We start from the raw sequence: 23,067 nt of genomic DNA, 5'->3' as shown, positions 1-23,067 counted from the left end.
CAACAAAGGTAGTGGTAAATAGAGTTCACTCTGAGGAAAGAGGGGTTTCCACTGGTGTACTACAAGGATAAATCCCTCATCTAGGAATTTTCAACATTTTTGTAAGTGATGTTCAGGAAGGGCTATCAGGTAAAGTTTGACTTTTTATAAATTATACCAAAATAAAAAATGCATGATGTCTTAGTTACAAGTCCTCTCTGGTGCTGCTGCTGGTAATGGAAGAGTTTTCTCACTGTCTGTAAACTACAGTAGTGCAATGTAAAGTGTAAGTGGCTGGGATTTTTAAAAGCTCTCAAACTCAAAGGATATTCCAGATAGCTTCACAAAACTGTGGCCTTTCATATAGGAGACTCAGACACAGAGAGGCTCAGATTGCTACCAAATAAGTTCACATCCTTAGTATACAACCAGCTGAAGCAGTTGAGAGGCATTTGGGCAAGAGCTCTACTATCTGGGATCCTGTTAATTTCACTGTCATACCAGAAAGTTCCAGACACATCACTTCATCCTCTCTAAACAAAATGAACTGATCCAACAGTGTGCATTTTAAATGTTGCACTATAAATGGTTTTCAAAATAAATTATGTCTCTGGACTGGTTATCAGAATCCCTCTTGGTGTTTATTACACCAGGACTTCTGTACTGGTTTTCATTCTTTTCAGTGTGTAGAGTTATTTCCTTACTTGAACTGCAAGCATGGCTGATAATAGCAACAGCCAGAGTGTCCCATCTAGGCAAGTCCTGCAAGGGTGCTGCATTATCATGAGTTAAAATTGTACACTACTTTTGAAGGTGGTATAACTACATTTCTACTGTTTGCTTTTGCAAAATGAAAAGAAAAAAGGTTGATGGGAAGAGACAATACTTTTAATAGTCTAATAAATGTTTAAAGATGCAACTTTCAAGACCATTAAGGTCCTTTCCTCAGGCAATGTCTGGAGCCTTATTCATCCCGAAAGCTTTCATTTTATACATTTATTAGCCTAATAAAAGTAACATCTTCCTACCACTTTGTTGCTTTTTTCATTTAACAAATTTTATTTGGAGCAGGTCTTCCTTCTGCTTTGTGTTTTAACAAGATTAGACAACTTTTTAGAATTCACTATTAAAACACCATTATAAACATAATTTGCCTTTCCCAATAGCTTAAAGGTAGGCATCCACAAGTAATTCTTTGAACTCCGATAACAAAATAAAGAGGATGATGAATTAAACAGTAAGGCTAGTGTCATTAATGAATATAGGAAAAGTAAGAAGCATGCTGTGAAGTTATATCTATCTGATGGGATGACTGCAAGCAGGGCCACCCATTTCCCACAATTGTATACTGTTGGTAATGGCTTAAAAGTCTACTCCTGACTGCAGAACCTGGATCTTGCCATGGGACGACAAGCAAAGGGCTCCCTGCTGCCTCTATCTGCTTCTGCAAAACCAGTGCCTGCTTTGGCATGTATGGGGCAAGTTGCTGCCTCTTTTAACAGCCAATGTGAGGGGAGTCTCCAAATGGCTGGTGCAGATGCTGTGGTCTGCAGACTCTGATGGCCTGTGTAATAAGCGACCTGCACTATCAGTGCTATCCCCTTGGACGACTGTTGCCTTTCAGTACCGTGTGGCTTTCAGTGAGTTTGAAGCACGTAGTGCCCGCACTCTCACACTGTTCAGTTTTACAATCTCACGAGAACAGCAGGGGAGTTCAGATACTGTGTGGCTCAAAATCACTAGATGGCATGCAGTACCAAAAAGTGAGGGCTATTCCAGAATAACATTGACAGCACATATATGGAGATGGTAAGGAGGAATTGACAAACTGGTGGGGACTGGCATGAATTGACAAGAATGTGGTGTCTTTGTTGAGGACCTTAAAAGTTGCTTTTGCATTGTTTTCTCTACTCTTCTCCCATGCAAGCCATTCAAATTCTACATGGAAGGGGCATTCTCCATTGCATAATTCCGCAGAATTTACCTAAGAATATTGGTTGTACTCCATACTAGACATACATTCTTACAGGCTAGGTAAGAATCCATTCTCTTCTTGTCCAGCCTCTCTCTTACTTCTAAGATAAGAGAGGACAATCGATTAAAACAAGAGTTGAGGGGAAATATATTTTTGATTCTTCAGAAGTCAGTAGACAAGCAGAGATACTGCATTAAATTATCTAGGTATACGGAGAAGGTAAGTAAACAAGTCTTGCAGTTAGATTTGTATTACATTGTGAAGAAATTATCAGTATATTAAAGTGATGTATAAAGAGCATATATTTAAGAATGATTTATTTCATAATGAAATGCATATGAGATAATACTTTTGTGTTCCAAGATGGTAACTTTTAAACCAGTGTGCGTGCACACAGTTGTGTGCATATGTTGGCCCATGCCCAGGTAAGCGGTCCTTTTATAACATACGCATGCATATGCGTGAATGTTATAAAACAGCCTGGCTGCTCACACAAGTGCGCCAAATTTTAAGTGAGCACACGCAACTGCATGCAAATCCAGTTTTTACCATAGAAATTGGCGGATTTTAAAAAGGGTGTACGCTGACATCATTCCCAGTTTTACCAGTTCATTCCCAGTTCACCCAGATAAGAGACGGGTCCTCTAACCCCCACTGGCTTGACAGCCTTCACTCCCCCTAGTTAACCCTGACCCTTAAAACCCTGCAGATAGGTTTAGTTTTCTTTAAATTTTAAATTACTGTACATGGCATCCATGGCGTGCACCAGCTTGCATCAGTATTTACACACACATTTTAGATTCATGCCCCAACCCAGACCATGCCCACACCCCAACCTTTTTTGAAAACTTTGGAGATGTGTGCACTGCAAGAGATATGCACATATCTCAGAGGCTTTTAAAATCTGCTTGGCGCGCGAGCCCGATGTCATTGTGCATCCCCTAATTAATGCGCATGTTGGGCTTTTAAAATTCATCTCCAAATGAATAATTAGCAAGTGAAAGATATTTTCTAATTTGTTGTCATTGCTGTGTTAATATCTCAGAATGTCGTACAAGAAAACATTTGGTTGCATGAAAATCTGTGACTCTGATGGGAATTCCTTATCTAAGTTTCAGTTCTTGAAGTTGGGATAAGGGAAGCCAGAATTGAACCAAAAGGTTTCATAATGCATTCATTGTGGATAGGAGCAGAAACCCTGGTGGAAGAATTGCGGATGCCTGAATCCCAGATCAAAGGTATTGGACAATGGAGGTCAAGAAGATACTTGAGTTGCATCAGGAAAGGGGAAACAAATAACCAGAAATAAACATCTCAGCAAGGCATGGAGGCTCACATGCTGGTGCACATGAAAGTCTGAGCCTATCTAAGCGCAAAACAAAACTGGACCCAGCCCTGGGTGTAAGGAAAGAGGAGGACCAACTACATGGAATTGGACAGGCTGACATATTAGTAACAGAGGCGAGTAATTGCATGGTATTGTAATATCTGTAATGACTATACATCTGTCTCAGACAGCAGTTTGAGACAAGAAATAGTGCCTTCTGAAACGTTTAGGCCCTAATTGGAATTTAGGTTTGGGAGATAGGTTGGCGAAGTGTTAAGTATAGTTGATGTTAAAAATTTTAATTGAATGATATTTTGGCAAAGGCTTTGGTTAAGATGTTAAATGGAAATGGTGACATATTTATTCATTTAAATTTCTTAATGTCCTGCTCCATAGGCTCAAGACAAAGTACAATAAGTAAAAGTGACAAAACATTAAAAAAACAACATTTGTGCATGAGGGTCCTAGACTGCAGGAAAACTAACTTTGTTAAAATGGGGAGTGGAAATATCTCAAGGAGTTGTTAGCCGGATGAGAAAATCTAAGGCAAGTAGAAGAGCAGTGGGGAAAACTAAAAGCAATTAAAGGTTAAAGGCAATTAACCTTCTATTAGAAAAGTAAATGAAGGTAAGAGGAAAAAGAGGCTTCTACTGTTTTCTAGAGAAGAAGTTGAAAAGGTAAGAAAAAAGTTATCATTCATAAACTACAACTAATCACAGAAATAGGAAAACAGGCAAAATATCTGGAAAAGATAGGAGATCTGGGAAAATAATGAGGAGCGAGAAGATAAAAATGGAAGAAAAAAATAGCAAACACGGTAAAATAGGGGTGTGGCAAGACTTTTTTTTTTTTTTTTTTTTTTTTTTTGATATGTCAGTGATAGGAGGCCATTCAAAAGTGGCACTGTGAGAGAAAGGGAGGCAGAGGCAGAGGCTGACAAGGAAAAGCAGAATTGTTTCACATAATTTTCTGTTTGGGGTTCACGGAGGAAGGGCCAGAAAATAGACCACAAAAAATGTATACAAATAAGACTGGAAGAGAAGTACATCTCAAATGTTTCAGAAAAGTGTGCTCAAGCAGAACTAGCTAAACTTAAAGTAGATAAAGAATGGGGCCGAACGGGATACATTTGAGGGTTTTAAGGGAACACTGTTAGTGAATCTTATCAATGCTTTAGAACTGGGAGTAGTTCCGGAGAACTGGAAACAGGAAGAAGTGATTCCTCGTCACAAAAGTGGAAGTAAGGAGGAGACTGGGAACTACAAGCCAGTTAGTCTGTGGCGAGTAAGTTAATGGGAACAAATGGTACCATTTTTAATTGATGGCGGAGAGGCAGGAAGTGAGTGGGCATTCGCTTTTCCCCTTCATTATCAGGGCTCCCACAGAAAGGTTAAGTGGGGGGCAGGGCAGTCCTAGCAGTCCCTGATAACTTTTTTTTTTTTTTGGGGGGGGGGGGGGGGGGCGGTGAAAGGGATCCTGTGGGGTGTTGGAAGGCCCCATTTCAGGATTTTTATGTTTTGGAATTTTGTTATTGATGTTTATTTTGGTTCATCAAATGACCAGAACAGAAATAAATATTAAACAAAATGAAACTGGAGAAAAAAAGAACCTAAAAATTGTAAAAAATAAAAAAATTTTGGGAACTGCACAACCCTAATACATATACACACAGAATTTGCACCTGCCTTTCCTGTGGGCAGATTTCTTATGGAAAACACATTTAGAAATGGATTAAGGGAAACTTAAAATAATAAAGCACAGTTGTTCCAGCAAGGACTTATCTAAGTGAGTATGAGCAGATACTGACAGTGTGTGTGTATGTGTGTGTGTGGGGGGGGGGGGGGGGGAGGAAGGGAAGTAGAGTGATGGTGGCTTACTTAAATAAGTGGTGGTGGGTAAGAAGGGGTGGGTATAATTAATTGGGGTTGGGGAAGGATGGAAGAGGGAAAGTAGAGGTTGGATGGAGTGAGTGTTGGGGGAGTATTTGTTTTAATGTTCTTGAAGAAATTGTATGATTGTATTGCCCTATAACCACTTAGGGACCCATGGGACAAAAAGCAGGAAATCAAGTCGAAGTTTATAAATAGATTATAATTTAAATACCACTGAGGTATTTAAATAAATAAGTATAGATAGGAATATTTACATGCATTGTTTTCTAATTTCAGCCTAAATTTGACCTTGGAAATGCCTTCCCTCATTCTCGCTAAAATTACATGTGTCATAAAAGCCAGAGTATTAATTTATCTGGATTAAGTGAGGGTAATTTTCATATAGTCAATTTACCCAGGTAAAGTTAAAAACATATCATAAATCTCTTTCCTGTTTTGATGCTAGATTATCTATCATATAACTCTCTTCTCCTTGAAATAAAAATTTAATCAGTGGTTACTAATTGAAAGAGCAAATGCTGCTTACCTGTAACAGGTGTTCTCACAGGAAAGCAGGATGTTAGTCCTCACATATGGGTGACATCACAGGATGGAGCCCAATCACGGAACACTTCTGTCAAAGTTTCCAGAACTTTGACTGACCCCTATTGGGCATGCCCAGCATGACACTAACCCTGCATCTAGCAGGGGTCCCCCTTCAGTCTTGTTAAAAAGCTATAGGTAGTGCCGAAAATAAAATAAGAAAAACATTACAAACCCAACACCGTGGGGTGGCGGGCGGGTTTTGTGAGGACTAACATCCTGCTGTCCTGTGAGAACACCTGTTATAAGTAAGCAACATTTGCTTTCTCACAGGTCAAGCAGGATGGTAGTCCTCACATATGGGTGAGTACCGAGCTGAGGATGTCCGAGTATGCACGCTGGGGTACATTTTAAAAGACAGCGCGCGCGCGTACTTTTGTTCGCGCATCAGGCGCAAACAAAAGTACGCTGGATTTTAAAAGATACGCGCGTAGCCACGCGTATCATAAAATCCGGGGTCGGCGCGCACAAGGAGGTGCACATTTATGCAACTTGCGCGCGCCGAGCCCTGCGCACGCTGCCCATTCCCTCCCTTCCCCTACCTAACCCACCCCCCAGGCCCTATCTAGACCTCCTCTACCTTTATCTGAAAATTTACTACTGCCTGGGGGCAGTAGTAACTTACGCTCGCCGGCGCAGCAGGCCCCGACACAGGCCGCTGTGTCGGGGCACTCGGCCACGCCCCCGGTTCCCCCACATGCCCCTGAACACGCCCCCGATCCGACACCACCCCCTGGCCACGCCCCCGACCACGCCTTTTTGCAAGCCCTGGGACTTACGCTCGTCCCGGGGCTTGTGCGCGCCGCCGAGCTTATGCAAAATAGGCTCCGTGCGCGCAGGGGAGTTTTAAAAGGATTACGCACGTACCTTATGCGCGTAACCCTTTTAAAATCCGGCCCCAAATGTACGCAGGCCTACAAGGCAGTAGGCCTGGGATGAAATATGGCTGAGGGCATCCTGAACCCCACCGGGCAGGCAGAAGGGTGTTGGTACGTCACGTTGTAAATAGGTTGCGCAAGATAGACTAGGCGAAAATGGAATCTTGTCTTCTGGCTTTGTCTAAGCAATAATGGGCTGTAAAGGTATGGAGGGAACTCCAGGTGGCAGCCCTGCAAATGTCAGGAAGCAGCACCGATCGTAGGTGTGCTACTGAAGTTGCCAGGGCCCTTACAGTGTGTGCTTTAACATGGTCTTGAAGTGGAATGCCCGCTTGCTGATAGCAAAAGGATATACAGTCTGCCAACCAGGAGGAGAGAGTCTGTTTACCCACATGCTACCCCAATACGATAGGATGGAAAGAGACAAATAACTGAGTGCTTTTCCTGTGGGCAGCTGTACGGTCTAGGTAGAACGCTAGAGCCCGTTTGCAGTCAAGGGTATGCAGAACCTGCTCTCCTGGATTGGAATGGAGCCTGGGAAAAAAGGTAGGTAGTATAATGGATTGATAGAGATGAAAATCTGAAACTACCTTAGGCAAGAATTTAGGGTGAGTGTGGAGTACTGCCTGGTCCTGCAGAAGTTTAGTGTAAGGCGGATAGGTAACTAGAGCCTGTAATTCACTAACTCTATGAGCTGAAGTGATTGCCAAAAGGAAAATCACTTTCCATGTGAGATATCGAAAGTCACAGGATTGAAGAGGCTCGAATGGTGGTTTCATGAGCTGACACAAAACTAGGTTGAGGTCCCAAGAAGAGGCCGGAGGACGTAGAGTAGACTTGAGGTGAAGCAAGTGCTTCAAAAAACAAGTTACAAGGGGTTGTACTGATATGGGAACATCCCCAACACCTTTATGGAAGGCGGCTACCGCACTGACATGCATCCTGATGGAGGAAGTTTTTAGACCTGACTCTGACAAGTACCAGAGATAGTCCAGAAACTTCGTGATTGGACAGGTAAAGGGGTCAAGGGACTGAGAAGAGCACCATGACGTAAACCTGGTCCATTTGTAAGAATAAGATTTTCTCATGGAAGGCTTCCATGAAGCAATCAGGACACGGGAAACTGGTTCAGAAAGGTTAAATGGCTGAAGGATTAACCTTTCAACATCCAAGCCGTCAGGGACAAAGCTTGAAGATTGGGGTGGCGTAGGCACCCATCCTTTTGAGTGATTAGAAGCAGGTCCTTTCCCAAGGGAATATGCCTGCGAATGGAGAGATCCTGAAGTATTGGAAACCACACTTGGCGCGGCCAATGAGGTGCTATCAGGATCATGGTTCCCTTGTCCCGATGTATCTTTACGAGAGTCTTCCAGAGAAGTGGAAGTGGAGGGAATGCATATAGGAAATCGGTTGCTCATGATAGGGAGAACGCGTTTCTTGGCTGATAGTGTTGGCTGTGAGTGAGAGAGTAGAAGTTGTCTACTTTGCAATTTTGGGGTGACGCAAAGAGATCTATTTGAGAATAACCCCATTGTTGGAAAATGGAGTTCGCTACTGAGGGGTTGAGAGACCACTCGTGCAGTTGAAAGGTGTGACTCAGCTTGCCTTCCAACACATTGTCCACTCCCAGCAAGTAGGTGGCCCTGAGGTACATCGAGTGGGAGAGGGCCTCCGCCCATATGTGTGCAACTTTTTGACACAGAAGGTAGGAGCCCATTCCTCCCTGTTTGTTGACGTACCACATGGCGACCTGGTTGTCCGTCTGGATCAGGATGACTTGATTGGAGAGGTGATCCTGAAATGCCTTGAGAGCATATCTGATTGCTCGAAACTCCATGAAATTGATTTGGTGTTTAGGCTTCCTCTGGAGACCAAGATCCTTGTGTCTGCAGATCGGCTACGTGGGCTCCCCAGCCAAGGTTGGAAGCATCGGTGGTGAGAGTTATTTGAGGATCTGGAGCCTGGAAGGGGAAGCCTTGGAGGAGATTGATTGGATTTCTCCACCAGGCAAGAGACTGACAGAGTGAGTCAGTATGGTCGACAGGGGCTGAATGGATTGAGTCCATTGTGACCTTAGAATCCATTGCATGACTCTCATGGCCAAGCGGGCCATTGGAGTGACCTGAACTGAGGACGCCATGTGTCCCAGGAGAATGAGAAAGTGGTGTGCAGTCATGGAGCACTGAGACTGCAGCTGGTATGCACTTTTGGTCACGATGTCCATCGAGATGTCCATCGCAACCAAAAGTGTATAGCATCCATGATAAAACCTCCTGGTCTATTTAAAGACACTTCTCTGATATTGTCCTGCTGCGGTCTTCACCCATCAGTCAAACATAAGAATATTTTCAAACTTATAAGTTACAATATCAGAGACCTTCGGGCCTGACGCGAAACATGGCCGTGTCGGGGTTTTCCATTCATGAGCATTAGTTTATTGTGGTATTGAATACTTGTGCACAATTGATATGTGCAGAAACAGAATAATAAAAAAAACTATTTTGTTCGTCAAACTGTTATTGCCCAGTATAATTATTTGCCGCACATTATATTGTTGTCAATTACCTAAATGTGTGTGCTTTCTACTCTGCTCTCTCTTTGAGTTTTAACTTTAAAATAGCCAGGTATATTCAGTGGTGTGGCTACATTGCTGAATATACAGCACTAGTTAGCTGGCTTAGTAACACAGTGTGTGCAGTTGAATATGGACCTTGATAAATATTATTATGTATCCATCTTCTGGCAGCTAGTCCTCCTAGACCAGTATTGGCGCTCTCTGGCCACTCATTTTGGTTCTTCCTGCCACCTCAAGTAAATGTCCGTATTTTCTCCTACATGAAAGAAAGTCAAGCGCGGTTGGAAATTGTGCCATAGAAAATGGAAATAATAGAGAAATAATAAATTGAAGCCTTACTGAAATCCAGATAGACATTTATTGCACTTTCCTGATCCACCACTTTTCTCACCATATTACAAAACTCAAGTCAGGTTTTTCTGGCAGAAGCTTTTCTTTATGAACCCATGCTGTCCGAGGTCCTGTAATCAGCTTGTTTAAATGTGCTACACTTTAGCTTTATCTCTTGTTTCTATAGTTTTGCCTGCCACTGTAGATCCCCACCTCCTCCCGTCTCCACTTTTGCAGATGGGCACCACACATTCGCTCTCCTCTACGCACTCAGAAGCTGTCTTAAAGGACAAATTGAACAGAACTGCAAGGGGCATGGTTGGCATATTCTTTAACTCTTTTAGTAAATGGGGGTGCACACTACTAGGTCCCATAGCCTTATTTGTGCAAGTGCATCATTTCGCATTTATCAAAGCTGTTTCTTATTTTAAATCAATCACCTTCCACTTATTTTGAAAATACTGTGCAAAAGAACTTATTTAAGATGTCTGCTTTTTGTGAGTCTTCCTTTTTGCAAACCCATTACTTTTTCATCTGCCATAAAAAGGCCCACATACCTTCCAAACCCTTTTATGACAGTTAATATTTAGCAAAACCCAAAATTTGGCTGTTGTTTGCCAAATGGATGCCAAACTGAACAGGAGTGAATTGAATCCGAAATGATTTCCAGGCTCTTAGGCACATAATAAAAATGTATTTCCTATGAGTCATATTTAGAATTACTCTTCAGCTTGAGACAGGAAAATCAAATGACAGGTTACACATTTTTTAAAAAAAGTCCTCAATCAGTACTTTTTGCTCTGCGTTGGAGATACTGCCAATCCTACAGTGGGACTAAGTGCTGTCACAGACAACAATTAACAGTGACTGATAGGTCCTACACAGTAAAAGTGATGATGACTAATTATCACTGTATATTACCTCAAAAAGTTGTCAAAAGTATCTGACAATTCTTCTTCGTGAGTGTCATAGTTTGAAAAAAGTGATTTATTTGCCTGTTATTATTAGTTGTTGTATTATCACCACCATAATGGATCTGTCAAACATCCAGCATGCTAAACAGATCACTAATCTCTTCCTTAAACAAGATAAAATTGAATTTCAAAACCTGAAAAAATGCTATTGTAATATCTTTGCATGATTTCTGTAGTATCCCAAAAAAGAAAAGGATAGAGGAAAGATAGAAACCGTCCGGAAAAAAAAAACAAAAACCCAACCAAAATGGTGTGGGGTCTGGACTGAAATATATATGAGATGAGACTTCATGGCCTAAATATGTGTATCTTAGAGGAGAAGAGAGAAAGGGGGAATACGGTACAGACCTTTGAAAACTTGAAAGGTATTAAGAACACAGAAGCATCATACCTTTCCAAAAGAAAGAAAGCTGTAGAACTAAGGGTTATGATATGAAACTCTGAAGGGCTAGAATCAGAAACTTGAGGAGGAAAGATTTTTTCACAGAAATCATGGTGGAAACCTGAAATGCCCTCCTAAAAGAGGTAGTGCAAAAGATTGTGGGATAAACAAAGAGGATGCCTAGAGGCTATGGGATGGAAAAGAAGAACTAGGATGGGGGGGAGGGAGGGAGAACCTGCATGGGGTGGCATTTACAATGCTAAACAGAACCTGCACAGGGGTAAACTGCATGGGGTGGCCGTTTATTTATTTATTTTACAAACATAGATAACGCTGATCCACAGATCTCAGCGGATTACAATAAAACATACACAATAAAATAAAAAACAATTAAACAGTGAACAAATTCACTTTTACATTTATTGAGAATTTATGAATCGCCTAACAGTGAAAGGCCCAGGAGATGGACAAGATAATAGTACAATAGTACATTAGAAACCACAGATTGTACAAAGATAAAATGTTACTCAAACATTAAATAAGCAGGAACACCACCACCACCACCAAAAAAAAAAAAAAGGCAGGGCAGTCTGGAAAATCCAAGGTGAAAAGGTAAGACTTAAGAAGTTCTCCTCTCTTCTGGGGGCTACTGTTTGCACTCACATCCTTAAAGGGCCACCTGTAGGCAACAAGGTCACCTTCCGTAATCCCAAGGCTTTCCAGTCCCTCAACATGCAGGTGGTTTACATTGCCAAGGGGATCATCAGGATGGAGTACCCAGGTTTTTGGGTTACTGTCACAGACAGGAATTCATGATTACTTCTAGGATAGGTTCATTATCGGGCATTGGCTGCTAAGTATGGACGCTTTCACTACAATGACACGGCAACTGCCTCTGCTCTTTTCTCTCCCTCTGTCTCTAGGTGACCTTATTGCTTTGGCCCAGAGGGGGTCACACCAGCAGCTTCTACCAGTGAACACCCTCAAAGCCTACCAAGTTTGGGATATCTCATTCTCGATCTTCTTCTCTATGGGGGGGGGGGGGGGGGGGGGGAGGCTCTACGGAAGCCTGGGTCCAGGCTTGATTTTTAGGAGCCTAGACGGGAGGGAAGGTCAGAGGGGCCTTAGGTAAAGATAATCTTTACATGAACTCAGACAAATTTTACCTTGAAGTTATAACACGGCTTTAGATTCCTTTATTAGTGAAACAATGTTAGGTACATTTGAATCAAAATGTTAATTGGTTGGAATCAGGTTTTGCTCTTAATGAAATGAAACACTAAACATATTGCACTGCTGCTAGGGACAGGAAATGCTAATTAAGTTGGAAAATCTAAACCAACTTCTGAAGTGCTGTATGATTGAAAGCATAAATTCATTTTCTCAAAAAGAGTGCACGGAAATGGAATTAAGTGCAAGTTATTTTTACAGCAAATTATTTTCTAGAAAAACAATGCAAATTTCTAGGCATGGTGCTTCTCTTGAAATATCATTTAACTTTGTGTCCTACTGTTGCTGGTCACTCATGTTATCAGTTTATGGCATAGTTTCCTTGCATACAGCAACTGCAGGGGCTTGGCAAATGCTACAGTAAATTTCTTTCTATGAATTTGTTAACTGTTCCCATTTCAAAAGGTTCAAAAGTAACATAGAAGCCCCTTTATTCATAAACATGTGGTAAAATTAGACTCCAATTTAGCAGCATGTTATACCTGCGTTACCTATCTACTACTGGTAGAAAAAAAGGACTGCTAAAACATGATTTCCAGTTGCATTTAGCATTCAAACAATAATTCTACCATTCCAGGGCTTTGAGAAATGCATTTATCAATAATGAGTTAGGGGCATTCCAGAGACGTAACTCGGAGAAGCTGAGTTAGCCAGCTAAGGGCCTTATTTTCTAAATGTATCGCACGCGGTAAGGGACGTTTCGCACGCGAAATGTCGCTTTTCACGTGCGACACCAAAATGGGGGCGGAGTCGACCCCGGAAGAGGAGGAGTCGGGGCGTCACTGGGGCCGACTCCGCGAAGCCGCCGAGGACGACGAAAAGGTAAGGCCCTTTTCGCGTCCACGTTCGCTCCCAATAGCTACACCTCCTATGGTGGCACTATTGGGTGCGAAACCGGCAGCGATTGCTCGCTGCCGGCTAGTTCAGGCCCGCCCCCCTTTTTGGCCCCCCGCCCCTCATTTCCTAAAGTATCACAGGCCTGTGATACTTTAGAAAATGAGGCCCTAAGTCGGGCAAAACAGCTCTCCTAAAGGTAGGTGGCTATTGTTAGCCGGCTAACTTTATGATATCCGGCTATTTTCAATAGTGCGGTTTTACTATTGAATATACCTCCAAAGTTAGCTGGATAAATTTGTCTGGCTAGCAGGGTCATTTTTCAAATCACGTTAGGACCTCAAGGTGCGATAATAGGCTCTAATGCATGTTATATTGTATATACTGCACAATATCGCAGTGATAGTGCACGATTGTGGTGATACCGCACGATATACGTAATATTTTGCTTGTCCCCACTCAGATAACCTCCACTATTACAATGACCTTCTTTGCATTCATTCTGGATACATGAATAATGCGAATGTAGGCAAAGGTCATTATGAGGCAATTCTATGCAAATATTGTACCTCTGCTGACTGAGAAGGTGGTCAGCTATGCTAAAATAACAACACCTCTCTTGCATGGTATCAGGAGGGGCAAGGGGGAGGGAGGATTAGTGTTTGGATATCATGGGGCCGGGGGAGGGAGCCACCAGTTGCTTATTGTCAATATTATTTTTCTTTTTGGGGAATCGGGCCCGAATCGACTGGTGGCAGCCACCTCCACTTACCTGGATAAGCTTCATTCTGGTAAGGTTTGTGACTTAGCTGGATAAGTCGGTATTTATCTGCAAAGTTTATTTAACAATTTTTTTTTTACATTTTTTCTGTTTTTTTTTCTTTTATGGATTTTAAGTGCTACTGCAGTAGCACTGAAATCTTAATTCCATCTCTGACCTTGGAGATAAGTTTCCAGTGCTGACAAAATCCTGGCCTGGCCAACGTACCTCTCTGCATCGGGGAGTAATGCTTAATTCCCTCATTTGCATATGATTTCCATGCAAGGGCACTAAGCAGTACTCCCATTTTAGAATGCTCATTTTTTGTGATCATAAAACTTCTTGCTGCATTAGCAGTAAAGTTTACGCTCACAAAATGAGCGTTCAAATGCGGGCAACGCTGTGCATTGGCCAGAACGCACCTTTCTGTAAATCTCTTCTGAAAAAGCTGGTGCCTTGATAATTTGCAGAGCTTTTATTCTAGGTGTATTTCCTCCTGAGGAGTGGCACGCTGGTAGCAGTTTTTCTTGCATGCAACGTTATGAGAAGAAATGGTGTTTCGATGGGCCTTGTTCAAGGCTTTGATTCCTGGCTGTTGTGGGTAGGCCAAATAACTTGCTGAACAGTGTAGTTTAATACTGAAAGCTGACTTTTTGATATGTTATTTCAATATTTATTGCTGTAACTTTTCCACTTTGGCTCTATTTTACATCAATATGGGTGAGGACATGGTCTATAAATTTTTATAAAGATAATGTCATCATTTGTGACTTATTTTTTCTTAACTTTTGAATGACAATCTGCTCTGTCATCTTTTGTTAATAACAATTTATTACTTTATTCTTTCATAAATATGTATGCTTTCCAATAACTTCATACCCCAAGAAATGAATTAGGAAATTCATGGAGGAATTCTTTAGCATTTAAAATGCTAATTAGGCTTTAATTAATGAACCTCTATCTATTAATCCTAACACAGGAAAAAAGCAAAACGAGCCTTAACATCAATGGCTTGGTTTAACCTGTCTTAATGATAATGAGGCACAAAAAGTATAGTTGTCAGGTCACCATGGAACACTATAAAGATGAAAACTACTACATTTTGCCACTAGTGCACCACAACCTACTTTCTCCTTTTAAAATGGAAGCCTGCAATACATATGGAGGCAGAGTATATCATAGTATAGCTGGGTTTAAAAAAAGGTTTGGATAAGTTCTTGGAGAAGTCCATTAACTGCTATTAATCAAGTTGTCTTAGGGAATACCCACTGCTATTACTGGATTCAGTAGTATGGAATCTACTTAGTGTTTGGATGCTTGCCAGGTATTTGTAGCCTGGATTGGCCACTGTTGGAAACAGGATGCTGGGCTTGATGGACTCTTGGTGTGACCCAGTATGGCATGTTCTTATGTTCTTATGAAGCATTCTATCAGGACAGACTAGCTCTTTCCAGTGTGTATCAGGCAATTAACTTGTAACATCCACAAGTGCATAATGCTGAACAGTTCTGAATGAGGACTGGTCCCTTCACTGATAGATGACACTCAGTGCAGTGAATGAATTAATACTAAGTGGCGATAGCTGGCAGAGTTATTGGCACTCAATATTAGAGATATGCATTTGTTTTAAATGAAATAGATAATGGCAACATAACTGTCTATTTTGTCTCATTTTGGAAGTGCCACAAAACAAAATAAATGACAAAATTTCATAAAAATTAGTATTTCGTGTCAGTGCGCACTAATGGGACTTAGTGTGTACTTACCGGATGTTAGTAAGCACTAACTATAATTACAGGACTTAGTGCACATTAACGGGACTTAGTACACACTAACTGGATGTTTGTGCGCACTAACTGAACATGTTAGCAATTAGTTAAAAAGTGTCAATTGGGGGAGCAGTTAGCTAGAGTTATGGTTATACATTTCCATAGTTACTTGTTTGTGTGCCAAAGTTGCAAGATGTATTTCTGGAGGGATGGCCAGTGCCTGGTAACAAACATAAGCAAACAATTGATATAATAAATATGTCATTCCATCAAGTTTCTAGTCAGCAAATGCAAAAGCATGTATTGCAAATGCATATCTTAAATTTGCCAATCGCTTTGTAATTTAGGAAAGGGGCCCTGGCATTTTTGTACATGCATAATTTTAATTCCCCTGGTGTCTGTCTGTGTGTCTGGATGGGGGGGGGGGGGGGTAACTGGAAGAGGGGAAATGACTGGGGTGAATGTATGGGGTGATGGGTGGGAAAGAGTCTGGTTGGGGTGGTGACTGGTGAGACAGAGGTAGCCGTGTGTGTGTGTGTGGGGGGGGGGGGGGGGGCGGGTGTTGGTAAGAATGGGAGTGACTGGGGTGGCAATATGGGGTGACAGGTGGGAGAAAGACTGATTGGAGTAGTAAGTGGTGAGAGGGGGTGAATGGGGTGACAGATATGAGAGAGAATGGTTGGGGTGGTGACCGGTAAGAGAGAGGCAGCCTGGTGTCTGTGTTTTTGGGTGGGGGGAGGTAACTGGGAGAGAGGAATGACTGGGGTTAATATATGGGATAGTGGGTGGGAGAGAGTCTGGTTGGGGTGGTGACTGGTGAGAGAGATGCAGACTGGTGTATGTGGGGTGACTGGTAAGAGGGGGAGTGACTGGGATGGCAATATGGGGTGACATGTGGGAGAGAGTCTGATTGGAGTGATGAGTGGTGAGAGGAGGTGAATGGGTGACTATGAGGTTGACAGGTAAGAGAGAGATTGGTTGGGGTGGTGAATGGTGAAAGAGAGGCAGCCTGGTGTGTGTGAGGGGGATGACTGGTGAGAGGGGTTGAATGGGGTGACTGTATGGGGTGACAGATAGGAGCAAGACTGGTTGGGGTGGTGACTGGTGAGAGAGAGAGAGACAGCCTGGTATGTGGGGTGTGACTTGTGAGAGGGGGAGTGACTGAGGTGACTGTTTGGGGTGATGGGTGGGGGAGAGAAACTGGTTGAGATGGTGACTGTTGAGACAGATTCAGCCTGGTATGTGTGGGGTGTCTAGCAAGAGTGGGAATAACTGGTGTGTCTGTATGGTGGTGACAGGTGAAAGAGAGACTTCTTGGGGTAGTGACGTGTGAGAAAGACAGCCTGTTGTGTATGGGGGTGGGACTAGTGAGAGGGGAAGTGACTGGGGTGACTGTTTGGGGTGACATGTGGGAAAGAGAGGCAGCCTGGTGGGTATGTGTGTGGAGGGGATATGACTGGGGTAACTGTATGGGGTGACAGGTTACCCCCCACACACACCAGGTTGCCTCTTTCTCTCCAGTCACCACCCCAACCAGACTCTCTCCCACCTATCACCAAGTACATTCACCCAAGTCTCTTCCCCTCTCACCAGTCCCCCCACCCACCCCCAAACACACAGACTCACACAGGAGAATTCAAAGTATGCATATCCCAAAATGCCTGGGCTCCTAAAATACAAAAGGACTTGTGAATTCTAAATATGCATTTGTGTTACATGTTTTTGCTGACTAGAACTTGATGCTATAAAATTACATCACTTGTTTGTTTACACTTGTTACCCCAAACACCACCTTGCAAGCATAGCTACACAAACAAGTACCGGTAACTAAGGAGGCAGCCAATGGACTGCAGAACCATACCTCTAGTTAATGAATTCCTCCCAAATTAACACTTTTTAACTGATTGGTAACATTTTCAGTTAGTGTGCACTAAGCCCCATTAGTGTGCACTAACTCCGAAAGTAGGAAAACATAAAATAAATATCTCCCAAACCATTTTAAAAACGAAATCTAACAGATAACGAAATGAAACAAAAATGACACAAAAAAAATTCAGTGCACAACTGGAGTGGAAGGAGGAAAGCGCCTTTTCTCCTGCTCTGTATTAAGGCAACATTTGAGGGCAGAGCTGGTAGGCCTCAGGCAGAGCTTATGTAAAAAAAGAAAAGAAACTTCAAAAACAATGGAAAAACCTGACAAGGCACCATTAAAAGGGAACTGAAGGAGCTCACGTGATGTGGTGGGCTCGGTAGGACGCTACCCTCCGAGCTCCGGCTACCCCCTCGCCACATCCTTCCCCATCCAGCGTACTGTTCAACCTGCTGGCAGTCCTAGTACTACTAGGCACTCTTCTGGAGCTTTGCTTTCCTAATACCTTTTCCGGGGCATCGCATGGCGACCCGATCCATCCGAAAAGAGAAGGAGAAGTCGAAGGCCCCTGATCTCAAAATGGCCGCCGCTCAGGAATCAGATCTCCACCCTGAGGGCGAATCGCTGGAAGAAAAGATCTCGCAGGCGGTGGTACAGGCACTGGATGTCAGGCTCCATCAGCTATCTGAACAAATAGCTGACGTTCGTGCCTCACTGAATGAGTTTGACTCTCGCACGGAGCGCATTGAGGGCCGCATGAGCCTTGTGGAGGACGACGTGGGAGCTCTGGAAAAGCGAGTAGATGAGCTAACTAAGCAAGCCAAGGCCAACGAAGAGAAAATTGATGAACTAGAAAATCGATCGAGGCGGAACAACATTCGTTTTGTGGGGTTCCCGGAGTCCCTACCTGAAGCTGAGCTCCCGCAGGTTTTGGAGGCGTGATTGCTCGGCGTGGTGCCCTCCTTGGCTTCTCCCTCCGGGGGCTTGTTCGAGCGGGCGCATAGGCTGGGCCGGAGGGCCGAGGGGGACATGGCGACGAGACCTCGTGTCATTATCGCTCGATTTCTACACTTTGCACATCGGAATCTGGTCCTGCAACACTATCGGAAAGCTCGTGAATTCCGGTATGAATCTACAAAGATTCTTGTGTTTCAAGATTTTTCGCCCCGAGTCTCTTTGCAGCGGAAAGCCTTCCATGAGGTGTGCTCTGAGTTGGTCAACCGGGACATGCGGTTTGCCCTCATGTTTCCAGCCCGACTCCGGATTACTCACCAAGGCCAAATGAAATTCTTTGATTCGGCGATGGAAGCGCGAGCCTTTGTGCGGGACCTCCCAAGAAGTGAATCTGCCCCGCCACCGTGAATACTCCTGCAGTCGGGAGGGGATCCCTACATCGCTTTTCTCTGGCCGAGCGGGATGATTTCGTGTCAACATCGGGTTTTTGGGAGGCATTATGGACTACAGACTGCTGTATAGCACAGTGTTCGCTTATGGTTAACCTATTTCTATTTTAAAGTTTTCTTCGTGTTCTTTTTACATTGTTTTGTTCTCAGTTATGGCCTATATAAGGATGCTCTGCAGATATTATGCCAGATCATCGGGATTATGGGATGGTGGCGCACTATACTTGAAGTGTTATTGTATTTGTGGGGCGGGGGGGTGGCCGAACACATTTTTTTTTCCTCCCCGTGGTCTCTAACCCCCTTTGGGGTAGTAGCATTGGTAATGGGGTATAGGGGAATACGTAGGTCGAAATGGTGCCTATGGGGGAGATATGTTGCACTCTCAAGGAGCTTTTTCGGGGGGGGGGGGGGAGGGTAGGGCTGTGGGGTGGGAAGAATCTCTGGTATGTGGGGAAATTTCAGCATTGTTCTTTGGATGGCTGTGGGTTAGCCGATCAACTCATAGTGCATATCTGGTTTGCTGGCTCCTGATGTATGACTCCTGGGCTCGTGGTTCTGGGTGCGCACTACTTAGTGCTCATGCAGCAGACGGCCAAGTATATCTCTCTGTGTTGTATGTATGGCGTTAAACATGATTACTTGGAACGTGGCTGGCATGGGGACTCCTGTCAAGCGGGAAAAGGTCTTTGCTAGGTTAACCAAATTACAGGCCAAAATTGTATTTCTACAGGAGACACATATGCTTCCCACTGAGATTCTTAAACTAAAGAAAAAATGGGTGTCCCAACTGTACTATGCGTCCGGCTCCTCTAAAAGTAGGGGTGTGGCAATATTGTTTCATCAGAATACTTCTTTCCAACTGTTGGAATCCGTGGTGGACCCTCAGGGGCGTTATGTGATTGTGAAGGGGTTTCTCATGGGCACTAAGGTTTTATTGGCTTCCATTTATGCCCCAAATGCTTACGATCACACCTTTTACACCCAACTTTTGTCCCTGCTTAGCAAAATGGGGGACTGCCCAATGGTTCTGGGAGGGGATTTCAATTTTGTAATGGACCCTGACCTGGACAGAATGCCTGCTAGGGGGGGACAGCAAGCGAGTGAGCGGAAAGGGCCCCGATTTCTGTGCCGTCACTTAGCACTGGTGGATCTGTGGCGAGTACTTAACCCTGGAGACCGGGACTTTACACATATTGCAAAAGCCCACCCTACTAAGTCCCGGATAGATTACTTGCTTGTCTCCGAATCCCTCTTTCCCAAATTTACTAAAGCATCCATAGAAGCACTGGTGATCTCGGACCACTGTCCTGTATCTGGGGTTTTTTCCCCTGGTGGTGGGGCCGCTCCAACACAGTGGAGATTGCCAGCTTCGCTGGCCACTGATCCTGGTTTTCCTGCCTTTTTAAAAGGGAAATGGAAGGATTTTTTTTCCTTCAATCAGCAGCATATAGATCAACCAATTCTTTTGTGGGAGACAGCTAAAACGGTATTAAGGGGAGAGATCATTAGCTATGTTAGTTTCCAGAAAAAGCAGCGGGACAGAGAGATCATATCCCTGGAAAAAAGACTTCGGGTCTTGAAGCGTGGGTTTCATCATACATCAGACCCCAAGGTGACTTCCCAGTTCCGGGAGACTCAGGTTGCTTTGAATGGCTTGCTACATACAAGAGCAGCCCATGTGCTCCGGCACAGACAATTTAACTTTTACCGGTATGGCAATAAGGCCGGCAAATTGTTGGCACGACTGTTGAAAGCGCAGGAAACTTCCAAACATATAGCAAATATTCGTAATACCCAGGGAGACGTGTTAACCAAATCCACAGATATAGCGGCAGTCTTTTCTGACTATTATCAGACACTCTATTCGGCGGATCAGGTTCAGGAAGGCGACATAACTGACTTTTTACAGCGGATTGGCATGCCATGTCTCTCGGAAGCACAAACTCTTGGTCTTCAGCGACCGATTGCAGTAGCTGAGGTCGTGGAGGCGATTCAATTGCTCCCTAATCAAAAAGCACCTGGCCCTGATGGCATGAATTCCACGTTTTATAAACATCTGCAGGAGGAAGTGGCCCCCGTGCTGCAACTCGTATATGAAAAAATGGCTGACCAGCAAGAAATGCCCCCCACCATGAGGGCAGCCACTATTGTAGTTTTGCCCAAGGCGGGAAGGGACCCCCTACTTCCGTCTTCATATAGGCCCATTTCATTACTCAATTTGGATATCAAAATTTACGCTAAAATATTGGCTAATAGATTGAAACCTCTAATGCCTTTTCTGATTTCTCCAGATCAGGTGGGCTTTGTGATGGGGAGACGGTCCACGGTGAATATACATAAAGTAATGACTGCTCTGGAACTTAGCTCTCAGGGCTTGATCGATGAACCGCTCCTGGTCACATGCGATGCAGAGAAGGCGTTTGATCGGGTGGCCTGGCCTTTTCTGCGCCAAGTTTTGACTAAAGTGGGGATTGTGGGTAGGATCTTTGAATATATTAACCTTCTATATTCTAACCCAACAGCGAGGATCTTGGTGAATGGGGACCTTTCAGGGGAATTTGGTTTGCATAGGGGTACCCGCCAAGGGTGTCCCCTATCCCCACTTTTGTTTATCTTAACGGTTGAACCCCTCATCTGCAAACTGAAGGCTGATCCTATAATTACTGGCATCCCCGTGGGGACCCAGTCCTACCTTACACTGTTATTTGCAGATGATATTTTGCTGTTGTTGTCCAAGGCGACAACGGCTCTTCCAGCTGCCTTGGCTATTTTTCAAGAGTATCAAGGGCTATCGGGTTTTAAACTGAATCTCGATAAGACTGAGGCGCTGGACTTGTCCGGCTCCTTGAAAGCTTCTTGGGACCGGTTTCCAGTTAAGTGGGCCGTTTCCACGATCAAGTACCTGGGCATCAATATTCACCCGGATCCTCGACAGTGGTATGTGCTCAATATTCCACCTACGATTCAGAAAATGATCAATAAATTGAGAAGTTGGAAAGCTTTGCCCCTATCGTTACAAGGTCGCATAGCCATTCTCAAGATGGTACTGGCGCCCCAGCTATTGTATAAATTGTTGATGCTGCCCTTCCTGCTACGCGCACAAGACCGTCGTGGCCTCTATCGAGAGATACGTAGTTTTCTGTGGCAGGATAAAAGGGCGCGCCTGTCCATGGCTACCTTGATGGGACCTAAGGTCGAGGGTGGATATGGGCTCCCAAATTTTTATTTTTACTCCTTGGCTGCAAATTGGCGCTTTTTGGGGGACTGGTTGTTTGATACTGCTGAATATACTGACCCTGTTCTGATACGCATGGTGTGTCTCCCGTTAGAACCTAGACTGGTACTTCACCTTTCAGCTGAAGCTTTTTTACGCTTGCCTAGACGATTTCTCTTGACCCAAACTGTGAGGACGGTATGGGGTATCCTACGTAAGATGCTGGGTTTATCACCGGGTGTATCCCCTCAATACTCACTGCGTGACGGGTCATTGGTGGCTAAATCTTTACTCCCTGTGAACCATTCCTTTAATCTGAGTCCTCATTGGCTCCTAGGTGAGCTGCTGGACATGACCACTGGGACTTGTTATACTTTTGATAAATGTATAACTTTATTTGCTTTCACTCCCCAGCACTTTTTGTTATATGGATCTGTTCGGGCACTGGTGAATGAATTGGTGCGGGGCCTGTCCGGGAAAATCAGTAATGTTAACTATTCTGCTCTTATGACGTGTTTTCAAGCCCGTAAGGGATCTCTCTCGTGCCTTTATTCTTTTTCCCATGTTATACAGGTATACACCATTTACCAACGTTTGCTTCCTAAATGGTCTCGTGATTGTCATGAAGAGCTGGAGGTGCAGATGCTTAAGCATTCGTATTTGTCCATTAATCTTATGACGAACAATGTGGCTCTCCGGGAAATGCAGCAGAGAATTTTTCACCGGATTGTCTACTCTCCGGCTCGAGCAGCCTGCATGGGACTCATAGCTTCTGCGGGTTGTCTGAAATGTTCATACCCTGAGGCTTCTCTCATTCATTGTTTTTGGGACTGTCCCCAGATCCAAAAGTTTTGGACCTCTCTTCGACAGTTCATGTCGCAACTGCTTGGAACTGACATTCAATGGTCTTGCTCTTTTTGTATTCTTAACAATGATGTGGGAGAACACAGTTTAAATGTTGATAACGTGGGGTTGATGGCAAAAGTGTGTCTTATGGCTAAGAAATGTGTATTGGTAAAGTGGGTGGTTGCTGACTCTCCGACTTTTGCAATGTGGTCCTCTCTGATGACAGAAATGTACCAATTGGAATATG

The 23,067-nt window shown here is 43.8% G+C and overlaps 1 protein-coding gene across 4 annotated transcripts in view; it reads right to left on the bottom strand.

The window, feature by feature from the left end:
* The window catches only part of MACROD2 (mono-ADP ribosylhydrolase 2), a 2,649,380-nt gene that overhangs the window by 1,186,905 nt on the left and 1,439,408 nt on the right, over positions 1-23,067 (bottom strand). The window lies entirely within an intron of this gene.

Source organism: Rhinatrema bivittatum, chromosome 3, assembly GCF_901001135.1.
Source record: "Rhinatrema bivittatum chromosome 3, aRhiBiv1.1, whole genome shotgun sequence".
Taxonomy (NCBI): Eukaryota; Metazoa; Chordata; class Amphibia; order Gymnophiona; family Rhinatrematidae; genus Rhinatrema; species Rhinatrema bivittatum.
Note: the sequence above shows the minus strand (reverse complement) of the source record. Positions and strands in the feature narration are given on the sequence as shown.